At 42.8% G+C, this 22,671-nt stretch overlaps 1 protein-coding gene across 4 annotated transcripts in view; it reads left to right on the top strand.

The window, feature by feature from the left end:
- LOC129832347 (leucine-rich repeat and fibronectin type III domain-containing protein 1-like protein) overlaps positions 1-22,671 on the top strand; it is a 124,552-nt gene that overhangs the window by 49,791 nt on the left and 52,090 nt on the right. For all 4 annotated transcript variants that reach the window (XM_055896353.1, XM_055896352.1, XM_055896351.1 and 1 more), the window contains exon 2: positions 18,695-18,899. The gene's annotated coding sequence lies outside the window, so the exon portion shown is untranslated. The remainder of the gene's footprint in view (positions 1-18,694; positions 18,900-22,671) is intronic.

Below are 22,671 nucleotides of genomic sequence, written 5' to 3'. Positions count from 1 at the left end.
GAAGAAGACCTTCCATCTTCCAGAGGTGTCAAATAATAACACTGCAGCTCCTCCTAGATTACCTGTCACCTCACTGATCAGTCCCAGCGATCAGATTGGCTGGAAGAAGAGCAGGTGAGAACTCTCATTTGTGGCTGATGGATGAGAGGGGGGGGGGGGGGGGGGGGGGGGGGGGTGGGTAAGAGCTCCCTAACGCAGTGTATGTGTTAACAACAGGAGTGCACTGCTTCAGAGAAGGGAGAGACAGCCTATTAATGTCTCCTATAGCAAACATCCTTCACAAGAGGGTATCCCTTAAACAGTACGCTTGCACTGAATCATATCAAACTAGCAGCTCAGTTCCTACGAGAGGCAGACGATGGACGACTGATCAAGATTCCATATGACGCGCATCGACGTACGCGCTCCGTTTTTGATCATGCGTACATGTCAAGAAGTGGTGCTCAAGGAGAGTTTAGAGCGGCCCGGCCGATATCGAGTGTGAAGTGTTATTTCTCTTCAGAGGTCACATCAAAGCAACCATCTTTTAGCCTTTGGCAGGGGACGGGACGGGAGGGACGGGGACAGGGGGGGGGGGGGGTGTACCAGGGAAAACTGAGGAAAGGAATTGGGGTAGGGTTGCCTAAACATCAGACTGTTACCACGGTTACCCCATGGATATCATTCTGAAAAAAATGTGTAATAGCCTCTACAAGGGCTGAATGTTGAATAAAATATTTCCACTTACTTTACCGGCCGTACATGCTGTTGGTAATTTTGGCGGTAGGAGGTGGCGATAGGGTATCCACAGGAAAGTTTTGTTTACCCAACTTTGTGGCTCCGGTAGGTTCTGTCAATTTGTATTTTCAATCTGTTGAAGCATTGCACGTGATGCACAATATGTCAACAATAACCGAATTGAACCAGATGTAGTCGACCGAATCCCATTTCCTCGCAATCAGCTGGAGCTGTTTGCCTTTCGGTTAGGCTCGGCCATATTGTGCAAGTGTTTGTCACGTGCGAATTGCATCAGTATTGGGAAAGGAAAAACGGAAATACAAAACGATATACAGACCGGCCTCTGAAGGTTGAGTTGATAACACTACTCTGTGGATATTTTGTCTCACATTCTTACCTGCAAAAGGACCGACCACATGGACAACCGGCAAAGTATCATTTTATTCAGCATTCTGACTTGTTGAGGTTGTGAGAGCAAACTTTCCTGATCCAAATGGTTATTTTTTGCCCGATGTAGAATTCTATGCAATTCAATGTCGGGTCTTCAGGCTAGAGGATCAAGGTGTGGATTGTACTGTTATGAAGGGGATGCTCGGTAGGTGCAGGTGGTGTAGGGTGCAACGGTGAGAGAGAGGAGGATTTTTGTGGTGTGATGTGAAGGGAAGAGAGCACGTCAGTGTATGGTGTGTGAAGGTGAGACTGAACTGGTGACTTAACTTGGAATGCATAATGTGAGGGCTGCTATAAGCCAGGAGGAGGGTGGATTGGGTGAGGGAGAGGCGTCTGAGAAATACTGTGAAGCTATAGGGCAGGGGTGACATGTAAGGAGAGGAGTGAGGGGGGTTGCATTGCATGTGTGAGGTGAGGGAGAGGAGCTTGGGCAAGGATATGTACTGCATTGCAGTGAAGACACGCATGAAGGAAGACAAACACACACACACACACAGAGACAGAGACACACACATAGGCAGAGGAGAGGCTCACTCTCTGACTAATGATTCTCAAATCACATGTGAATCCAGCCCATTTGAAAGGAGCTCCTCTCCCCTTCCTCCATCCCTCTCTCTCTCTCTCTCTCTCTCTCAATTCAATAAAATATATATTTAAGGGCTTTTTGGGCATGGGAAACATTAACATGTTAACATTGCCAAAGCAAGTGAAGTAGATAATAAGCAAATAAAATAAAAAAAATAAACTATAAAAATTGGTAGAAAACATTACACTCACTAAAGTTCCAAAGTAATAAAGACATTTCAAATGTCATATGTGCAAATAGTTAAAGTACAAAGGGGAAAATAAATATGGGCTGTATTTACAATGGTGTTTGTTCTTCACTGGTTGCCCTTTTCTTGTGGGAACAGCTCACAAATCTTGCTGCTGTGATGACACACTGTGGTATTTCACCCAGTAGATATGGGAGTTTATCAAAATGGGTTTGTTTTCGAATTCATTCTGGGTCTGTAATCTGATGGAAATATGTGGCTCTAAAATGGTCTCTATCTCTCTCTCTCTCTCACTCATGCTCAGCTCCTCTATCATTGTGCCATAGAGGCATGCTGTGCAAACTGGTCTAGATGAGCATTTATGACATCTCCCAAAAGAGATTGCCACTTTAGTGATTTTGAATAATTGATCCATTGGTGATTACCATAATCACATATCAGTGACATTGATATTGACATTGCTTGATATCAATAGACGGGACCGGAGTACAAGAGGATAAGATCAGACTGATTAACTATTGACATATCCACTAATAGATTACGGATCAGTCATTTGCTGTACAGACCTGATGGTATTGCAGGGGCCAAATTACAATATACAAATGAAGTGCTTGGAAGACATGTGGAGCAGCGGATTAGGTAAGCATATTGAAAGTTCTAGTTGGACTTCAGTCAGTAGACAGACCCAAGTCTGCCTCGCCTGCCACAAATGTCATGTCTGCCAAACTGTTGACAAGTGGTCCAAGGATTAGCTCAGGAAGCTGAAGTCTCTGAGCAGCAAATCGATTAGAGGAGAAAACAGAAACAAACCCAAAGTGTTTTTTCTTTTTATCCATTTGTCCTCCACTCAGGGGGAAGACAAACTGTATGGAAGTAGACTGTTGCATCAATTGACCGCAGAGATTTTTACTTCATGCCAGTCAAAATACTCAAAGTAAATGCTCTTCTTTACAACGCACAGTTGGGCCTTGGAAGTATACATATAATACACCCAGGTGTGAGTCATGTCATAGATCCACAACTCATAGTCATGACCGCAGGTGTCACTGTGTCAGTTGCCACAGGCTATGTGCCAGATACATGTGCCTGAGTGATTGATTGCATCATTACATGTCATGGATGGATTGGCCCAGGCAAACCCATTGTGCATAGTTTGTTATGGATCATATTGCAGTAAAGGAGTTGCTGGATCATAGCAGGTACCTAATGCTAGCTAGTGAGTCAGGCAGATGATAATTGCTAATCAATGACCTAAATTAAAACATCTGTGCCTGCAGCCATTTGTGTCTTTAAAGGGAAAATGGTTAAGCTAATAGCTCAGGAGGATCACACTGCAGCTCTTTTTAAAAATGGCTGACAGGGTGAAGCTGCAGTCAGAAACCAATCATGTACAGTCAATTGACATAGGGATGGATGGTATGGGGATGGGGTGGTGAGTCAGATGACTCAAAAGATACATGGCGGCCAATGAGCAATGAGGGATGCAGCGTGCCATATAAACCCCTGTATTCCCGTCGGAATTACTCCGTCATCGATGTCTATTGATTCATGTGGTGTAGACTCCCAGCGGGGTTTATGTCTGCAGTGCAGCAATGCCCCAAGGGCTGCATTAAGGAAGCTGGTGTGAAGGGAAATGAGGCAGATGTTTGTTTATTTAGATTTTTTTTTTGATGTATGAAACAGTCCATTGAGGCTGGAGTGCTGCTGTTCTGGTTTCAGGCATGAATAACAGAACATGGAGTCGTTTTACAGTAACTTGAAGAGTCTGTCTTTCCATGTTTTTTTTTTCTTCTTCAATAATCTGGTGAAAATTCGATCATTGGTGAAAGACGATGTTGCCTTCAACATGCGGAAGGGTTGCGAGCCTGAGTGCACAAGACATGACTGTAATAATCTTGTTAGTTACGCTAATGTGCTAATCATCTATCACAGTAGACCAATGTTTACTTATATGATGTACCGTATACTGTGGGGTCCGAAATTATTGACACCCTTGATAAAGATGAGCATAAATTACTGTATGAAATAAATAATTCAAATACTGAGCTATATTGGATGCTCCTAAAAAAAATGAGAAATTATATTATTTTACACTAATACATTTGCTCAGAGAAAAATATGTATTTATTTCTTCTCAAAAAGGTAGGGGTCAAAATTATTGACACCCCTGTTTACAATACCCATCAATACTTCACGTTGTGAGGATTACGGCACTGAGCCTTGTTCTAAAGTGTTTTATGAGTCGAGGAACCCATTGGGAGGGATCGTAGCCATTACTACAGAATACTTCAATACAGAATACTTCAATACAGAATACTTCAATACAGAATACTTCAATACAGAATCTGAGAGATGGAGATTTTTTTGTATGCCATTTCTTTGTGAATTTTGATTTGTGCTTGGGGTTATTGTCTTGCTGGAAGCAACCAGGCTTTTGACTAAATCCTGGTACTGGGTGAATTTCATAATGCCGTTGACCTTAACAAGGGCCTCAGGAAGTGATCAGGAAAAAGCAAAAGCCCCATAACATCAAAGATCCGCCACCATATTTTACATCGGTGTGCGTGGTCAAACAGCTCCATTTTCATGTCATCTGACCAAAGCACCGGTTCCAGTCCAAGTCTCAATGCCTTTTCGCAAAATCTAGGTGTTTACATTTCTCGAATAACATGAAAATAGAGCTCTTTGGCCAGGCACACCAGTGGGAGAATGCATGAGCAGAAAATAACCCCTTGCCTACTGTAAAAAATGGTGGTGGACCGTTGATATTGTGGGGCTATTCTTATGCTATGGGTCTACATCTACAAAAATGTATAAGCATGCAGGTGTCATCTCCAAATGTCAGTTAGAGGAAAGCCATGCAAACACGTCTTTCCTCTCTGAAAAGTTCCACTATCATGCAAATGAAGTGGTAAAAGGCAGATGCCATATTATATCAGCAGAGGCCGGTCCCGTAGAGGCACCACTCATCCTGGAAGCATGCGTTCTTCTGCTTAAGCATTCTCTCCCTCCTTCCCTCTCCGCTTTTACTGTAGCTCGTTTGGAAGTGAGTAGCAGACTTGCAGACTGTCACAGGGATGGGTAGTCTCCATTGGGAGCGATCACTCGGGTGGAACACTTTCTCACTACATCTGATTTATCTCTATATTCACCCTCCACCCTCCCCCCCCTCCCAACCTCTCCTTGTACTTCTTCACCTCCCAGAAGAAAAAGAGGAGTTAAAAAAAAACCGTTATTAGTTCTGTGGCAGGAAGCTAACGGGAAGAATACATAATGCAGCAAGCCTGGAGTTTGCCAGAGAGCATAACAAGGCGAGACGGCCAGGGCTGCAGTCAGACTAATGACATTTTAAACTAGCTGGCTGTTGAGAGAGATAGAGAGAGAAAGAGAGAGCCTGGCTGCTGCTGACAGATGAAACCTTAACTTGGCCCATCAGACGCTCTGCATGGGCCTCAGAGCACCTACTGTTAGCGATGGGGATCAGCACCGTGGCTTTGTGTGTCTGGGGGGGGGTCAAGATTTAAGCTTTTGACCAAGCTGTATATGAAATTATACATTTTGCAAGGAATAACTATTTCTTCACAGTGAAAGGTTTGAAAAACTACAGGAGGATAATATCTATGCTCAGAGGTTTTAGTTTTGCCCCCCACACAGTTGCATGTACTGTGTACTGTATGTCTTCCCGAGGAAGCTTGGCCATGAGTTGAAGGTTGAACACACCAGCTAAGATCTACTAGCACACGACTCACACAGCCTCAACCCCCAAGCCATCCTAGCTGATATGTGAATCCGTCCCTCCAGAATAGTAGAATGCTTCAGTCCTTTCAAAGTGAATGCAGCCCAGCTGTCTGTGATGTGCAGCCTGCAGTCATAATCAAAGTCCAGGGGCCGATTTCTGGTTGTGGATTGTTTCCACCCCCGTCGGGGTCCCTTGGAGAAACAGGTGGTTTTCTCTCTGTCTGCTTCACTAATCCCACTGAGAGGAATAGTCTCTCACCCCAGTCATTTTCACACACAATATTGACTTTTCTGTCTTTGGAACATTTCCTTTGTCCCTGACAGTGAGCAATTCTGTGATATATATATTTCTTTTTTTTTGTGGGGGGGGGGGGGGGGTAGATCAGCTTTAATATTGTAGATAGATTGTGGTTTCCATCAATGTAATTGTCTGCATAATTTCCAATACCCCATATATTTTTTTGTAAATAAATAAAATGAATATATATTTTAGTTCATATTTTCCTTTATTATTTTCCCCTAACCCTACCATCCCTCCCCTAATTGGAGTAAACTAATGGACAACAACTCTTAGGCTTCTACTTCCAGCTTATACAAACGATTTACATTTTATGTACACACTATATTTTACAATAGTTATCTTTTGTTTGTTTTTAGTCCCATCCTTCATCTTCCCTCAACCCCTCCCATATATCTCTGAACACCATCCAGTTTTGATTTCTATTTGCCATATATTTTTATGTGGCGTTTCACAAAAGTTCTGAACCTTTCTATTCTCGTAAATTCTACATATTGTAAATAAAAAATAAACACTTTTGCTAAGAGTATTATTATATTATTGATCGATTGACTATGACTCTTTTTTATTAGACAGAAGTGCTATTTGCAGTTCTTCAGCCAATCCTGAACCTCCTGCAACAAAAAAAGCTACATATGGACAGTAATAAAATACATGATCGAATGATTGTCTCTTCACAGCAAAATCTACAGAGCTGGGATGGTTGTATCCCCCATATATATAGCATTCAATTGTTTGCAAGAATATTGTAGAATCATTTAATTTGAAAAACTATATGTTTTAAATCCAGCCTTGTTTTGTGTATCAGTTCACAAACCATGTGCCATGGAATCGGTACATCTAAAATCTGTTCCCAACTATTTTGCAATCTAAACTTAGCAAAAAAAGAAAACATCCTCTCACTGTCAACTGCATTTATTTTCAGCAAACTTAACATGTGTAAATATTTGTATGAACATAACAAGATTCAACAACTGAGACATAAACTGAACAAGTTCCACAGACATGTGACTAACAGAAATGGAATAATGTGTCCCTGAACAAAGGGGGGGTGTCAAAATCAAAAGTAACAGTCAGTATCTGGTGTGGTTACCAGCTGCATTAAGTACTGCAGTGCATCTCCTCCTCAAGGACTGCACCAGATTTGCCTGTTCTTGCTGTGAGATGTTACCCCACTCTTCCACCAAGGCACCTGCAAGTTCCCGTACATTTCTGGGGGAAATGGCCCTAGCCTTCACCCTCCGATCCAACGGTCCCAGACATGCTCAATGGGATTGAGATCCGGGCTCTTCGCTGGCCATGGCAGAACACTGACATTCCTATCTTGCAGGAAATCACGCACAGAATGAGGAGTATGGCTGGTGGCATTGTCATGCTGGAGGGTCATGTCAGGATGAGCCTGCAGGAAGGGTACCACATGAGGGAGGAGGATATCTTCCCTGTAACGCACAGAGTTGAGATTGCCTGCAATGACAACAAGCTCAGTCCGACGATGCTGTGACACACCGCCCCAGACCATGACGGACCCTCCACCTCCAAATCGATCCCACTCCAGAGTACGGCCTTCGGTGTAACGCTCATTCCTTCGACGATAAACGCAAATCCGACCATCACCCCTGGTGAGAGAAAACCGTGACTCATCAGTAAAGAGCACTTTTTGCCAGTCTTGTCTGATCCAACGACGGTGGGTTTGTGCCCATAGGCGACGTTGTTGCCGGTGATGTCTGGTGAGTACCTGCCTTACAACAGGCCTACAAGCCCTGTCCAGCCTCTCTCAGCCTATTGCGGACAGTCTGAGCACTGATGGAGGGATCGTGTGTTCCTGGTGTAACTCGGGCAGTTGTTGTTGCCATCCTGTACCTGTCTCGCAGGTGTGATGTTCGGATGTACCGATCCTGTGCAGGTGTTGTTAGTCCTCATGCCTCCTTGCAGCATGCCTAAGGCACGTTCACGCAGATGATCAGGGACCCTGAGCATCTTTCTTTTGGTGTTTTTCAGAGTCAGTAGAAAGTCCTCTTTAGTGTCCTGAAATTTCATAACTGTGACCTTAATTGCCTACCGTCTGTAAGCTGTTAGTGTCTTAACGACCGTTCCACAGGTGCATGTTCATTACTTGTTTATGGTTCATTGAACAAGCATGGGAGACAGTGTTTAAACCCTTTATAATGAAGATCTGTGAAGTTATTTGGATTTTTACGAATTAATTTTGAAAGACAGGGTCCTGAAAAAGGGACGTTTCTTTTTTTGCTTAGTTTATATGGCACAGCTGTCATTTTTTGGGGTCCACAAATGAAACTGGTATACTTTTTTATTTGTCCCAATTTTCTTAGTCCTATTTTGGTCTTTAATGCAGGGCCGACAGATAAATTCATTACTTTCTCCACCCTTCCACTTACCTCTTCCATTTTTGGTAATGCTGCAATTAATTGGTTGTAATTTTGAGGAAAGCAGACATTTTCCACCAGTCCTATTTATGATTTATTTTATTTCCCCAAAATATTTTTTTGATCAATTAGTATATTTGAGTTTAACCATAATATTTGTTGGTGGATTAAACTGAAATTCAAACCCAATTTCTTTAGCTTGTTTTGAAAATAGTGATATTTTGGAGAAAATTTCATTTTCAAATAACCAAAAGTGAGAGGTTGTAATCTGAATAAAGGGGAAAAGGCCATTGTTGAACATGGGGTGAGACATTTTCACTAATCTGCTAGAGAACCAGTTCGGATTTAAGTGTAACTTTTGTATGACTGAAGACTTTAGTGAGAGGTCTAATGCTTTAATATTTAATCGTTTTTGCCCTCCAAATTTATATTCATTATATAAATAGGCCTGTTTAATTTTGTGTGAATCATCCGTGTACAATGACACATCTCTTTGTTTGTTTTTAAGCCCTGGATTTCTTGGCACTTGATATTATTGTTGGATAGTGGACAACCTTGTTTTACTCCTCTTGACAGATTAAAGCTTTCTGAGAAGTAGCCATTATTTACTATTTTACACCTATGGTTATTGTACACAACTTAACCCATTGTATAAGAGATTCTCCAAAATTGAAATATGAAATATATTAATATATAAATACCAGCAGTACTTTATCAAAGTCAGCAATGAATACCAGGCTTGGTTTCCCAGATCTGTCATAGTGTTATATTGTTTCCGGTTCTTGTAATTACCTCCAATGTTTTGTCAATGTAAAAAACCTGTCTGGTTAGGATGAATAACATCCAAAAATACCCTTTTAATTCTAAGTTCTATGCATCACAACACTGAAGTGTAAGGGGCCTCCAATTTTTTTTAGTGGACTGGATCCTTATATTTACCACTTGGTTCCTGTTTCAGTATTAATTAAATCTGACCTTCTTGTTGAGTATCTGGTCATCTACAATTTTTAACGGAATGTTTAAAACATGCTAATCACGGTCCTCTGAGTACATCAATAAAGTTTTGGTATACCTCAACTGGTATGCCATCCAGTCCTGGAGTTATCCCAGACTTAAAGGCTTTAATTGCATCAAGAAGTTCCTCCTCCGTAATTTGGCCTTCACATGAGTCTTTCTATACAGCTGTTAATTTGACTTTATTAATAGTGGAAAACAAATCCTTACAATTAACTTTGGTTAATGGAGATAGAGGAAACTAAAATGAAAAGATATGCTTAAAGTACTTTGCTTCCTCTTTCAAAATATTGTTTCATTGGTGACTCATTCATTTGTAACAAGTTTCAGTAAAAAAATGTTTTGGTAGCATTGAATATTTAAAAAAACATGTGGCGCATTTTTCCCCATATTCCACCCAGTTCGCATTATTTTTCATAATTTATTACACCGAGCAAAGCTTGTTGTTTTCTAGACATCCATGTAAAATTGCCACTGTCACTTGTGGGCAACAAGAGCAGACAACCAGCGCAGACCTCATGCAACTATACACATTTTTGCGTCTTTAAAAATGGCTATATTTTCCACCTCTTAAACGTATTCCTGGGCAGTCTGCTAAATTTTGCTGGGCCAACAGTGCCATTGGGCGTATTGTTGTGATCTATTAAAATAGTGGTTGTATGTGGGGGTCGTAAGCAGATCATTATTTTTGCTTGATTGCAGGTAGGTGGGGTTAAAGACCCCCCTGTAACTGCTTCCCATTTACTGTTGGATGAGATGTCATAGTTTTCATGGGTTATTGACATAGCTTGTGGGTATAAAAACGGCCTAAATTGTGTGTGATCCCTTACAGACATTTGCTTAGGTGGGGGTGTTCATGTCAGCTAGGTCACCTGAACTCGCCTGAAATGTCATCCCCAAGGAGGTGGAGTATAGCGGTGTGTGTATAAAGTAATTAGCCATCTTGCAGCGATACTGGATGTAGACGTTTTAGCGGTTGGCATGTTGATAAAGGGCTTTTAAGATGTGACATGGTTGGAGGGCTTTGGAAGACTGTGCAATGTTGAACGGCATGTCCTGTAATGGAGGTTTCAGAGAATGTAAATAACATGTGCTCTAATGCCTGTTTTTATGTCTGTTCCAACACCGCAGCCCATTAGCGTGTCTACTCACGTTGCCGGTCTATAATGATAGGGGGCCTCACCAGGGTTCCCTCTCCTCTACCCGTCAAAGTCCCTATTAGTGGAGCTGATTCTGACGTACGTGAGGCAGAGGACACAGCGCCAGGAGTTGGAGACGTAGGGGTGTTCGTCAAGCAACCACTCCGTTACATCACCATGGCCGATCAGGCGGAGAGGATAGCCGGGCGTCACAAAATAACGAAATGGATAAATGAACGAGTACAGATGCAGCCGGAGGGGAGGGGTGGCTGAGGCGAGGGATGGAGCGGTGGAGCGAGGGCCAGGACGTCTCAAGGTCAAGCTGTTTGCTGAAGTGAGAGACGGGGACCCAGGAGGAGGGTGAGGGAGGAGAGTGAGAGAGACAAATAGATATAGAGAGATGCGGGATATGGTAAAAGCAGGAACAACATCGTTATGTTGTGCCAACATTTAGATGAAGGGGTTTCAATCCCAATCAGCCTGAGGATCCGGGCTAGCTTAACTCTTCCACCCTGGTGCACTCAGTCTTGGAGGGAGAGAGTGAGGCTAAGTGGCTGGCATCCAGCGGCCACAGAGCTCCCAAAAGGTCATGAGGATTTGCTCTTAAATATAGCCCAGGCTGGAGGACCTTGTGCCGAGCCTGATCGAATTAAGTCAATTTAGTGGAAAAATATCACAATACGATGGCAAAGCACCTCCACAATTTCAGGGCAGAGGAAGTCAATGAAGAAAAAAATAGTCCTACTTTCAAGTGCCCGAAAAATACATCAGATAAAGGGTTTCAAGAAGTAAAAGGAAGCTAGAATGGTTTACAATCTCTGGGCTGTATTGTACAGATCGACTGAGGTCCATGTGTCTGGTAAAAGTAGAACCTTAGTTAAAGCAGGGCTACTCAAATAGTATTTGAGATGACCCAGATGGATATTGTCATTTATCAGTGTATTAACGGGGGTGTTAATACACACACACACACACACACACACACACACACACACACACACACACACACACACACACACACAAACCTGTCCATGACACGACTGTTCAACTGTTCACACACCTCTTGTTTTTAAATTTATTTTAAATGTATTATTATTTATTTATTTAACACCTCTTGTTGGCAGAGAGACAGTGTTGCAGTTTTAATGCTTATTTCCTGCAATTCTACACATTTTGCCATGTCTTTTGTGTGCTCTAATGATGTCTGAATGACTCAAACATTACAACAATATCAACTGGGGGCCCCCTCGGAAGTCTAGGCCACTTGACGCGTAATCTTGCCATCATAACTACAAGGTTTAGATAGCTGGATAGCCTAACTTAACGACTTAGCTAAATCTATTTAGCTGACATGGGCTAGTTGATTTTGAAATTGGACCTTGTTCATTCTACTATTACAACCACTGGAGGTTGGTGACACCTTATTTGGGAAGGATGGGCTCGTGGCAATGGCTGGAGCGGATTGAGTGGAATGGTATCAAAGACATCATACACATGGTGTGATGCCATTCCATTCAGCAGCCTCCACTGATTACAACTTAGGCTAGTCTCAACAGTAAGTTGAAAAAAAATGATGGGAACGGAGACCGTCTATTTACTATGGCAGCCTTAAAGAAATCTGGAGTTAAAGAGGGACTGCCTTTAAAAAGCAACAACTCCCTTACATAACGGCCGATGTGGCATCGATATTACTCAGAAACAGTTATTGTAGTGGCATAATTGACTGCAAAGTGAGTCTGGTCTAAAACGGAGTTTGGAAAGTCCCTGCGTCACACCGGGTAAAATAAGGTTGGGTTTTGATTTGACGATGTCCATTTGCCCACTAACATGGGGTGAACAGCTGCAGTGATTGCTCTCGATCCAATCGCATAGACAGTCAAATCAAATTTTATTGGTCGCATACACATGGTTAGCAGATGTTAATAAGAGTGTGGCGAAATGCTTGTGCTTCTAGTTCTGACTATTCAGTAGTATCTAACAAGTAATATAACAAATTCACAACAACTACCGTATACGCACAAATGCACACAAATGTAAAGGGATGAATAGAATATGTACATGTAAATATATGGATGAGCGATGGCCGTGCGGCATTGGCAAGATGCAGTAGATGGTATAGAATACAGTACATACATATGAGATGAGTAATGTATGATATGTAAACATGATTAAAGTGGCGTTATTTAAGGTGACTAGCGATACCTTTATTAAGTCCATTTATTAAAGTGTCCAGAGATTTGAGTCTGTATGTTGGCAGCAGCCTCTCTATGTTAGCGATGGCTGTTTAACAGTCTGATGGCCTTGAGATAGAAGCTGTTTTTCAGTCTCTCGGTCCCAGCTTTGTCGCCTTCTGGATGATAGCGGGGTGAACAGGCAGTGGCTCGGATGGTTGTTGTCCTAGTTGATCTTTTTGGCCTTCCTGTGACATCGGGAGCTGTAGGTATCTAGGAGGGCAGGTCATCTGTCCCCAGTGAGACAGACCTGCCCAGCAGCTCTAAATGTTTCCATAGAACCAACCTCACACATTTTTTTACATGAGAAACACTGCACTAAACACCTTAGTTAGATGTCACATTTAGCAACTAAAACATCCTCGACCAACACGTCAACGTTTCTTAGAGATTTCTTGAGTTATCTTATCGTTCTGGGGATTTTGAGGAAACGAAAGAGCCTTCTGCATCCACAGTGTCTCATGGGGGACAAACATCATTAACCAAATCCAGAATCGGTCAGGAAACGTACCTCAAAGACTGAAATCTTGTTTTTATAATGAGGAACAGAAAAACATGTGCCAATGGAGGTGTTCAGTGGTTCTTTCAGGCTGGTTTATGCTCGGTCCAACAACATGTCCGTAGACAATTAGAATGGGACAAGTGTCACTGGTCACAACAACGTTTCATTTATACTCTGGTGTCTGTAGACCGTCCTGCGACTGTTGGTTTTCCATGTCTCAAATGGAAAAGTCTGACCCTGTAGCAGCGTCCGTTGTCATGGTTACACGCAACGAGACAGTGCACACCCATACAGAATGATAGAGGCCTCTAGTGACCAGAAGGCCGTTTTAGCATTGGCAGTGCTATTGAAGGATGGTAGCCTAAATGCTTGTATTTTTAGCTCCAACAGTGCAGTAATACCTAACAATAATAAGAAGAAGTTATTAAGGATGAGCCATGACCAGAATACAGTATACTGTACCTATAAAGTGGGTAAAACAGCATGTAAACATTATTAAAGTGACCAGTGTTCAATGACTCTATGTACATAGGGCAGCAGGGTAGAGTACCGGCTAGAACAGAGACTTCCGGGGCAGGGTACTGGGCGGAGACTGGCTAGTGGTGACTGTTTGATTGATAGCCTGGAGACAGAAGCTGTTTCTCAGTCTTTCGCTCCTAGCTTTGATGCACCTCTGCTGTCTTCGTCTTCTAGATGGTAGCGCTGTGAACAGGCCGTGGCTCGGGTGGTTGAGGTACTTGATGATCTCCTTGTCCTTCCTGTGACACCGGGTGCTGTAGATGTCCTGGAGGGCAGGCAGTGTGCCACTAGTATTGCGTTGGGCTGACCGCACCACCCTCTGGAGAGCCCTGCGGTTGCTGACGGTGCAATTACCGTACCAGGTGGTGAAACAGCCCGGCAGGATGCTCTCAATGGTGCATCTGTAGATGTTTTTGAGGGTCTTAGGGGCCAAACCAAATTTCTTCAATATGTGCTGTTGCGACTCCTTCACCACACTGTCTGTGTGAAGAGACCATTTCAGGTCATTGTCTATCATTATAATTCTGCTAAATATGTTTACAATTGGCTCATTCATCCCCCTCCTCTCCCCTGTAACTATTCCCCAGGTCGTTGCTGCAAATGAGAACGTGTTCTCAGTCAACTTACCTGGTAAAATAACGGTAAAAAAATAAATAAATGTGTATGCGACCAATAACATTTTATTTGATTTGATTATCTGTCATTATCAGGTAATTATCATTACCTTGTAAATAATGACCGTGTTCTGATTTATCTTCCTGTAATAATGAACACAAATTAGCTAAAGTTAAGATGTTGTCAGCTATGCTAGCTAACATTAGGAGATTCCCTAAAAACACGCCACTTCGATACAGCTACGATTGGAAGTTTATTTATTTTTTTGCAGGTTAGGAGAACTTAGTTTAAGGTTAGGAAAACGCTTCGAAAAGCCACTTCCGGTCGTAGCTGCATCGACGAGGCAGGTTTTTTGGGAGTGCTACCTAGCTAGAAACGAACCAAAACACTGTTTAGAAAGTTTGCTACACAGCTTGCTACATTGACATATACCAAATTACATATTAAACGGATGGGTTTATTGGTGTGAAATACAGCATGTTATTTGGACCACCATGCCGTTGATGTCATACAGCCTGTCATTTTGTGTTTATACTTTTACATAACGACAATGACACATTTGATGTCGGAAGGCAATAGAATGTTCACGATGTCACTGCAAGGACTGTCTACAGCCGAGATGGGAACGGCGTAACATGAACACTCTGGTGTTTAGAAGATTACATCTGTCTCTGCCAGACATTCTGGATTGACTGCAGTAAGACCCAGAGCCCTCGGCGCTATCTAGCAGAAGAACAGAGAACAGGCACGTCTCTTTCTTTTCTCTTTCACTGCACCTCCTGTGCTCACATTTGCCGTTTCTTCTTTTATCTTTGCCACAACCGTCAAACTAGCAACCAGCAAATATTGAGCCTTTCACTCAATCCGCACCATTCTTGATCCACACCAACATGTATTATTATTATGCCTGCTGTGGAGTTTTAATGAAATGGGGTTTAGATACATGGGTCTGGTGTGGGGCTAGAGCATGAGATGAGAAAAGGAGAAAAAGCATGCAGACAGTTCAGACAGGGGGGTTATATATAGACTAAATCGTTAGCGATGCAGTCAGAGTGAGAGGGGAGGCGAGCTGGGCCTTGCTACAGCCGCTGTAGAGACAGACAGGGGACAGGCTGAGGAGAGAGACGGTCAACTGCATCGTCTGCAAACAGGCCCGTACCCCAGAGGTGTCAGAAACACATCCACACCAACATTTGGCAAATGACAGCCACAAGGAGGGAGGACATTAACTTGAAATAATCAGACCAATAATAGACGCCAATAAGCCTAACGGTATGCCACTGGATGCTTGGATTTTGGGGAATGAGGGTGTGTCAAGACCCGTAATAAGGAGCAAATGGGATGCCTTTGCTAAAACATAGTTGAATTGTCCCTCTCCTTGCAAAGCAGATTATTATCTGTTGGCAGTAATGCGGAGAAATGTTCCCTTGGGATTTCGCTAGGCTCACATCTGCCGGTCAGTCATCAGTAGTCTTGCATCTGTCGCCTTGGTACCAAAGCTGGGGGGGAAAAACAGAGAGAAAAGATAAGAGCGGACCATTTACATCGCATGCGTTCACAGACTTTTTAGCGTGACTTATTGTAATGTATTGTGGTGAGCGCTAACCCATCACTTTCACACGAAGTGCCTCACTCCTTAGGTTGGTTTTGCCATAGATGCGACAGGGGTGTGTGACTTGGAACGCCGCTGTAATACGAGTGACTGGATTCACATCACGCTGAGGCCGTCGCTCTCCACCCTGCAGATCGCGAGAGTGGGCTCCAATTATAAAGCGTTCGTTCCGCTCAATGCAAAGTGACATCTCTGCATCTATCCACCCACAGTGCTTCACAATGCTTCACCCACTGTTCTGGAATAAGCCATTTGACTGGCTAGAGCCCTCTCCAATCTCCGGACCCGTCTAGGGAGCCTTGGTGCACTCAGAATCACAAGTGTCTCACTCACTGCCATATTAGAACCAACGTGGTTTATCTTTGATGTATTTAAGTGTGTACTTGGCATGGACACTGGAATTACTTTTCAGTAGTATTTATGTGGCGGACTGATTCCTTTGTATGTTAAGATCTAAATGTGTAATCCTCTCCTCATGAACAGCTGTGCGAGGTCAGATAGTCTGGGTTAATATCAGCACTCTCAAAGGGTTCTTTTCTCGCCAGCGCTGAATGTCCCTATGGACAGATTGATTAATCATGGTCAGTGAGATGGCTTGGGAGATGCGCACACTTATGTACTTTGTACACATACCCAGTCATGCACTCACACATCAGTTTTCACACACCAACACACACTTTTTTTTTTAACCCATCTTAATGCATTCTCTATTTATTCAGGGTTCTTGTGCCTAAGTGGATATTTCAGACTGTCTCGCAGACACAACATGCGCGTTTACCCGACACGATCCACACACGCTCCTCATCCACATACAGCAGCTGCCAGTGTTTCCTGTCTGATGTTTGTGTCGTGGTTTGGAAAATGAACATCTTTTTTTCGTCTGATCAAAGTAACCCGCCGGCGTTGTTTTGCTGCTGGTTGACAGGCCTGTTGAGCTGACGGTTACATCTGATCACTCGGCTCCCCCATATTGTTTTGTTGTTGTGTTTATTTAACCTGTTATTTAACTAGGCAAGACAAGACGGTGTGCTCATCTGGGTCAGGTGAACGGTCACAGATTCCTGTGTGTAACGTGTCCCAGAGTTGGGCCAGGTCTGTTCAAACATATAGAGCATGTGGGTACAGAGCGCACACGCCACAGACAAAGGGCCAGCCTGGGTATTTCAGTTCAGGTGACTCATTGAGCTGTTTTCAACTCCAACTTTCAGCTCAGTACATGGAGGATCAAAAATACGAGAAATGGTAGATCAGGGTGAGCTATCCCTTTACACATGGCTATACTGATGAATTATTATCAATAATACCATATGTAGTGTCTTCTCCCTTCCTCTCCTAATTTGAATGTATTTCTGTAAATGACGGCAATGCTTTTTCGTGGCAACCACCAAGCCTCTCGTTAGATCATGAAACCAATGGGAGCATATGGGGTTTTTGTTATGCAGACGCTAATGAGTGGTTGTCTAATTACGTTCGTATTGCTGAGAGAGCAGAAAAGACAGATAGATGGAAGGTGGGAAAGAGCGAAGGAGTGGAAGACGGGAATATATTTGTAGGTAAATACCACGAATGAAATAAAAACACAATTATTACCCGTCTGGTTTGAAAGCAGGTCAACAATGTGCATAACCCCAGAGATAACCATCAGTCTCTTTGTTTGGGTTGTGTGTGAGAGCGGCTTTGTTGTGTTCCTCTCCCTTTGTTAGTAAGGACTTGACAGTGCATCCGTGTGTTATTATGCACAGGTTTTCCTCTGCTACTCTGGGGCATATTTCCAACAGCATGTGCAAAAAGTTCTAAGCAGGAGTGGGAGGCGGCGAGTTGGGCTGATTTGGAGTCGCTGCAGAGTTTAACTCGGCTCTCCCTCTGAGAGGTCAGCCGTGAAGGGACAGTTTTAGAGGGGAATAGATCTGTCTTGTACTCTCAGATTCATTTATTTTTTATTTTTTATTGTTGCTGTAAGTAGAATAGAATAAAGATAGAATATTATCGTTAAGTTGAGCGACGCATATATCAGTTGATAGAATACATCTTGGATCGAATCCAGTCTGGAATAGAGTAGAATCGATTGTGGAATGTGTTTCGTCGTACCACATAACTGTTCTCTGATTTTGATTTCATTGTCGGTAGATTGTTCTACAACCTACCCTATGTTAGTGCATCCCACATTTTTTTCTTAAAACATATCAAGCATGTACACGGAGTGTACAAAACATTACACCCGCTCTTTCCGTGACAGACTGACCGGGTAAATCCATGTGAAAGCTATGATACCTTATTGATGTCACTTGTTAAATCCACTTCAAATCAATGTAGATGAAGGGGAGGAGACAGGTTAAAGAAGGATTTTTAAGCCTTGAGACAATTGAGACATGGATTGTGTATGTGTGCCATTCAGAGAGTGAATGGGCAAGACAAAACATTGAAGTGCCTTTGAACAGGGTATGGTAGTAGGTGCCCGGCACACCGGTTTGTGTCCTGAACTGCAACGCTGCTGGGTTTTTCACGCTCAACAGTTTCCCTTGTGTATCAAGAATGGTCCACCACCCAAAGGACATCCAGACAACTTGACACAACTGTGGGACTGAGGGACTATGGAGTCAACATGGGCCAGAATCCCAACTCAATATTGGGAAGGTGTTGTTAATGTTTTGTACAGTCAGTGTATATCATGTTGTGTCTCTCTCTCTCTCTCTCATCCACAGGTCAATGGACGTCCTCCACAAGGGACCCATTTGTTTCCTTTAGTGCCCAGTACCGACACCCAGATGCTGCTTAGGTAGTCAACCTTACCGCCCGCTCACCGGCACCCTGACCACATAGCTGCCCATGTCTGCCCTCCTCTGCTAGGCCAACACAGCCCACAGTCTTCATGAGGATCACGACCCTGCCAGACCACACCAGATAGAGGTATGTATATCAGTGCGGTGTGCCTCGATCTCGTATTGAACAGCACTGCCAATCCTGGGATGTTACGCAGTGTGCATAATGGACAGACTTTCCATTGAATATTCTAATGAGGCAGCAGTGGCTTGATGGTGGACAGCTGTCTTGGACTTGGTCTTGATTTCAGAGGCATGAAGGGGGAATGTTGACATATCCAAGACGAGAGACAGCTCCCTCACAATTTCCAATCTGCTGGCCATCTGGCCCATCAATAATGGGGATTTTGATGAGTCCAAATCCAAACCCTAAACCACCAGTTAGGTTTGTGGGATCTCATTTCCAAGAACTGAATTGATAGAATTTAAAGGAAGCATTTCCCATTCCTATTTGTCTTAGCTGAGGTTTAAGGGCCCTGTTTAACTTTTCACAACCGGTTGCCATGGCAGCACCTGTTACAACGTCCCCCTGGGAGAGCTGCCCTTATTGTGTGGAGGTTTAAGGTCAAAGGTCAGTGTCACAGCCTTTATCAAATACAGGGACCTGCTGTAGCCTGTCCCCTGAGGCAGCTGCCCCTGTCTGGCCTGGGGTCACAAGTCAACTGTACCTTAACACAAAGTGGCAGGTCCCTTAACGGGGTAGAAACTACCGCAACACTGTACATAATTAAAATCTGCTTGTCCATTAGCACAAACTCAACTACTACTTGTGAAGTTGAAAATAATACTGTAGCTGTGCCTATGTCCAACCAGGGTTTTCTTGTGTGCCAGCCCATGCAGTCTTAATTTATTCAGGCACTTTCGATGTTGCTTTAAAAGCCAGTAACATTGATGTGCACCCTACATTTAGCGGTGAATTGATCACTGAACTAGCTGTAACAAAAAAAGAGAAACGGAGATAATGCTTGAAGATAACACAGCATGCAGTCTGAGTGAGTCATTTTGTAATTTGCCTGGATAGGTCTTGCAGTATTTCTCAGCTATTCTGAGACCTTGACATTTCTGTAGAAACACGAAACGGACCCTAAAGTGCCCTTTTTCTATTTGCATGTTGTTAAGGTTTTTTATTTAAGGAAAACACTGAGGTAGAAATGCCAACAGGTCATTTTGGGGTAGGTGGTTGTGTTAAATGTGCATAAATTGGTATTTCTGCATCTTTGAGTTGATGGAGAAAAACAGAGAAGAATTCCCTTGGAAGGATTTGTACACTCTGGAGCCATCTTGAATATTGACTTTGATATTGACATTACAGAGGGGTGGCTAGTTGGATGGCTGGGTGGGTTTAGGGTGGATGGATACATGGGTGGGTGCATAGGTGGATTGGTAGAATGTTGGATTGGTTGATGGATAGTTGGTAGGGTAGGAGATGAAGAGCAGATCAGAGAGGGTAGGATAGCAGGATAGGAGGAGGAGGAGGACAGGAGGATGATCAGAAGAAGAGGGAGAAGTGGAGGAGAGGAGAGGAGAGGAGGAAGAGAAGGAGTGAGGAGATGAGGAGGAATGACTTTGATAGCAGCACAAATATCAAACCTAAGCAGGGATGGGCTTGATTAAAACCCTGGATGGGAGACCAAAAGGCATAGCTGTAGATAAATCAACAGTCCATTAGGAAGTGCTGCCCAACCTTCACCATGGAAACTCGTATATACAAATATAATATTTTTGTTAAAGTAATTGTCATGTTTTTTTTTTTACTTTTAAAAAAACTATGTGAAACCTATTAAGGAAATCCTTTATTTTGTAGAGGTTACATTCTCAGAAGATACTTTTCATAAAATGTATAGATGACTCATATAAATCACATACGGTATTTTGTCTTAAATATGTCATACCATATCTTTGTTGGCATCATTTAATTTATTCAATTGTGTATGACATAGAAGGCATATAAGTCAACGCATATACAAATACACCACTGACATATAAGGCAACACGTACAAAATCTTACCAGATTCTTATTAGATTGTTGTACAAATAATCTTCTTCTGCCATATACGATTATTTCATTCTCATGATTCTTTTCCATATGTTGGAGATTACGATGGATGGATATGGGAGCTGAGGCAAAGGTGAAAGAGGAGGAGAGAGATATGAAGGGATGTAGATGAGGGACAGGTATAGATGGGTTCGGTGGGGGCAGTGAGAGACGGGGATGAGTCGAGGCAGATATATCCAGGGAGGGAGTGTGTCTTCTGCCGGGGTAATTCACTGGGAGTTGCTGTGAAATGGAGCAAGTCTGCTGAGGCTGCTAGAGATTATTCAAACCCTTTTTCCCGGGGAGATGTGACAGAAGAGAGTGGCTCTGAAATCAGACTCAATCAAACTGTACTGGGTCCCATCACAGACTGCAGAGTTCCTTTTCCCTTGGGCACCCTTGCAGCACAACTATAATCAGATGAAACATAGGCAAAAACCGAAGGACATTTTCGACTGCGGGACAGGGGAGAATTCATATATTCATCTATGCATTTTGTAGTTTTAGTAATACTAGGCAAACAGTATTACGGTATGGCCATGGAATACTTGATTTCAGCTAGTTTTACATAGGAAAGGTTGATGAAGCATACTCGAGTTGATTTTATAATGCTCTGAGGCTGAAGGACTGGCTCTTCTTCACATGATGGAGGAATAAGAAGTAGGCAAACTGACAGAAATGCTACTTTTTTTTATCCCAGCATCACACATGGATAAAATACCCCGTTGTGAAGTTTGCTTGATTTCCGTGTATGGTAGTTCTAATACCTTCGATGGTTTAGAGCATGGGTCAGGCAACAGCGAGGTCGTGTGTTTCATTCCTACATGGGCCACATACTGTATGTTGCATATGTCTTACTGTTGACAGCTTTGGATAAAAGTCTGTTAAATGACCATATTTTGGGGATAGCATAGCATCATATACCACCTTATTCAGTGTTATTTGAAAAAAAAAAACGTTACTTTATGGAAGCTACGTTATTTTATCTGGGTGAACCACACAGTAATGCAGTGCTGTGACAGTCCGATAAAGACTTCACAGACTTGTCTATGACGGAACTGTGAGATTTGAGGAACGATCTGACAATTCAAAACCATTGAATATGTCTCACTACCTTTCATCCAAAGTAATAGCGGCAGTAGTGTAACAGATGAAATGGCACACGGATTTAAATATGAACCTATTCAGCAGTCTGAAAAGTATGCCAGTTATGCAAAATCGGTCTGATTGTGATATGCAAATATAACCATGTCTGATTCAATGTAAAACAAAAACAATATTCTATATACTTCACATTCTACAATTCCACTATTTTCCTCTAATTTGTCAACTATGTACCTGATGCTGGGAAATTGAGACCGAGGTGAAGACCGCAAAGTACGATGCCAAGAGCGGGTAAAGAAACTGAATATTCAAATGAAATAAAGAGCATGATGGTCCCACTTCCTACACTATAAGCAGTGTATATCTTTAAACAGTTTGTCTTATCTCTTCAAATAGAGGAGCCCTAGAGGAACAGCTGCATGCAGTGATCCTGAATGGAGCTCAGTTAGCACTGCTGACTACCAAGTAGGGCCCCCGCCTAGCCTCTTTCAGCTAAAAGGGGCTTTCAAAGGGAACCTGGCTTGCCAGTGTCACCACGTAAAGTCCACGGCCGACAGAGTATTTTCCTGGCGCTTTGATTTCACGTTCATTTAAGGCTTGCCATGACTCTGCAGGAAATGTACGCGCCCATAAATGATGATCAGTTATGTTAGATTAGTGTTGTGGCATGCGTCACGGTTGTAGTATGCTGCAGAGCTATTGCGGGAGAATCATTCAATCC

The sequence above is a fragment of the Salvelinus fontinalis genome, chromosome 33, assembly GCF_029448725.1.
Source record: "Salvelinus fontinalis isolate EN_2023a chromosome 33, ASM2944872v1, whole genome shotgun sequence".
Classification (NCBI taxonomy): domain Eukaryota; kingdom Metazoa; phylum Chordata; class Actinopteri; order Salmoniformes; family Salmonidae; genus Salvelinus; species Salvelinus fontinalis.
Note: the sequence above shows the minus strand (reverse complement) of the source record. Positions and strands in the feature narration are given on the sequence as shown.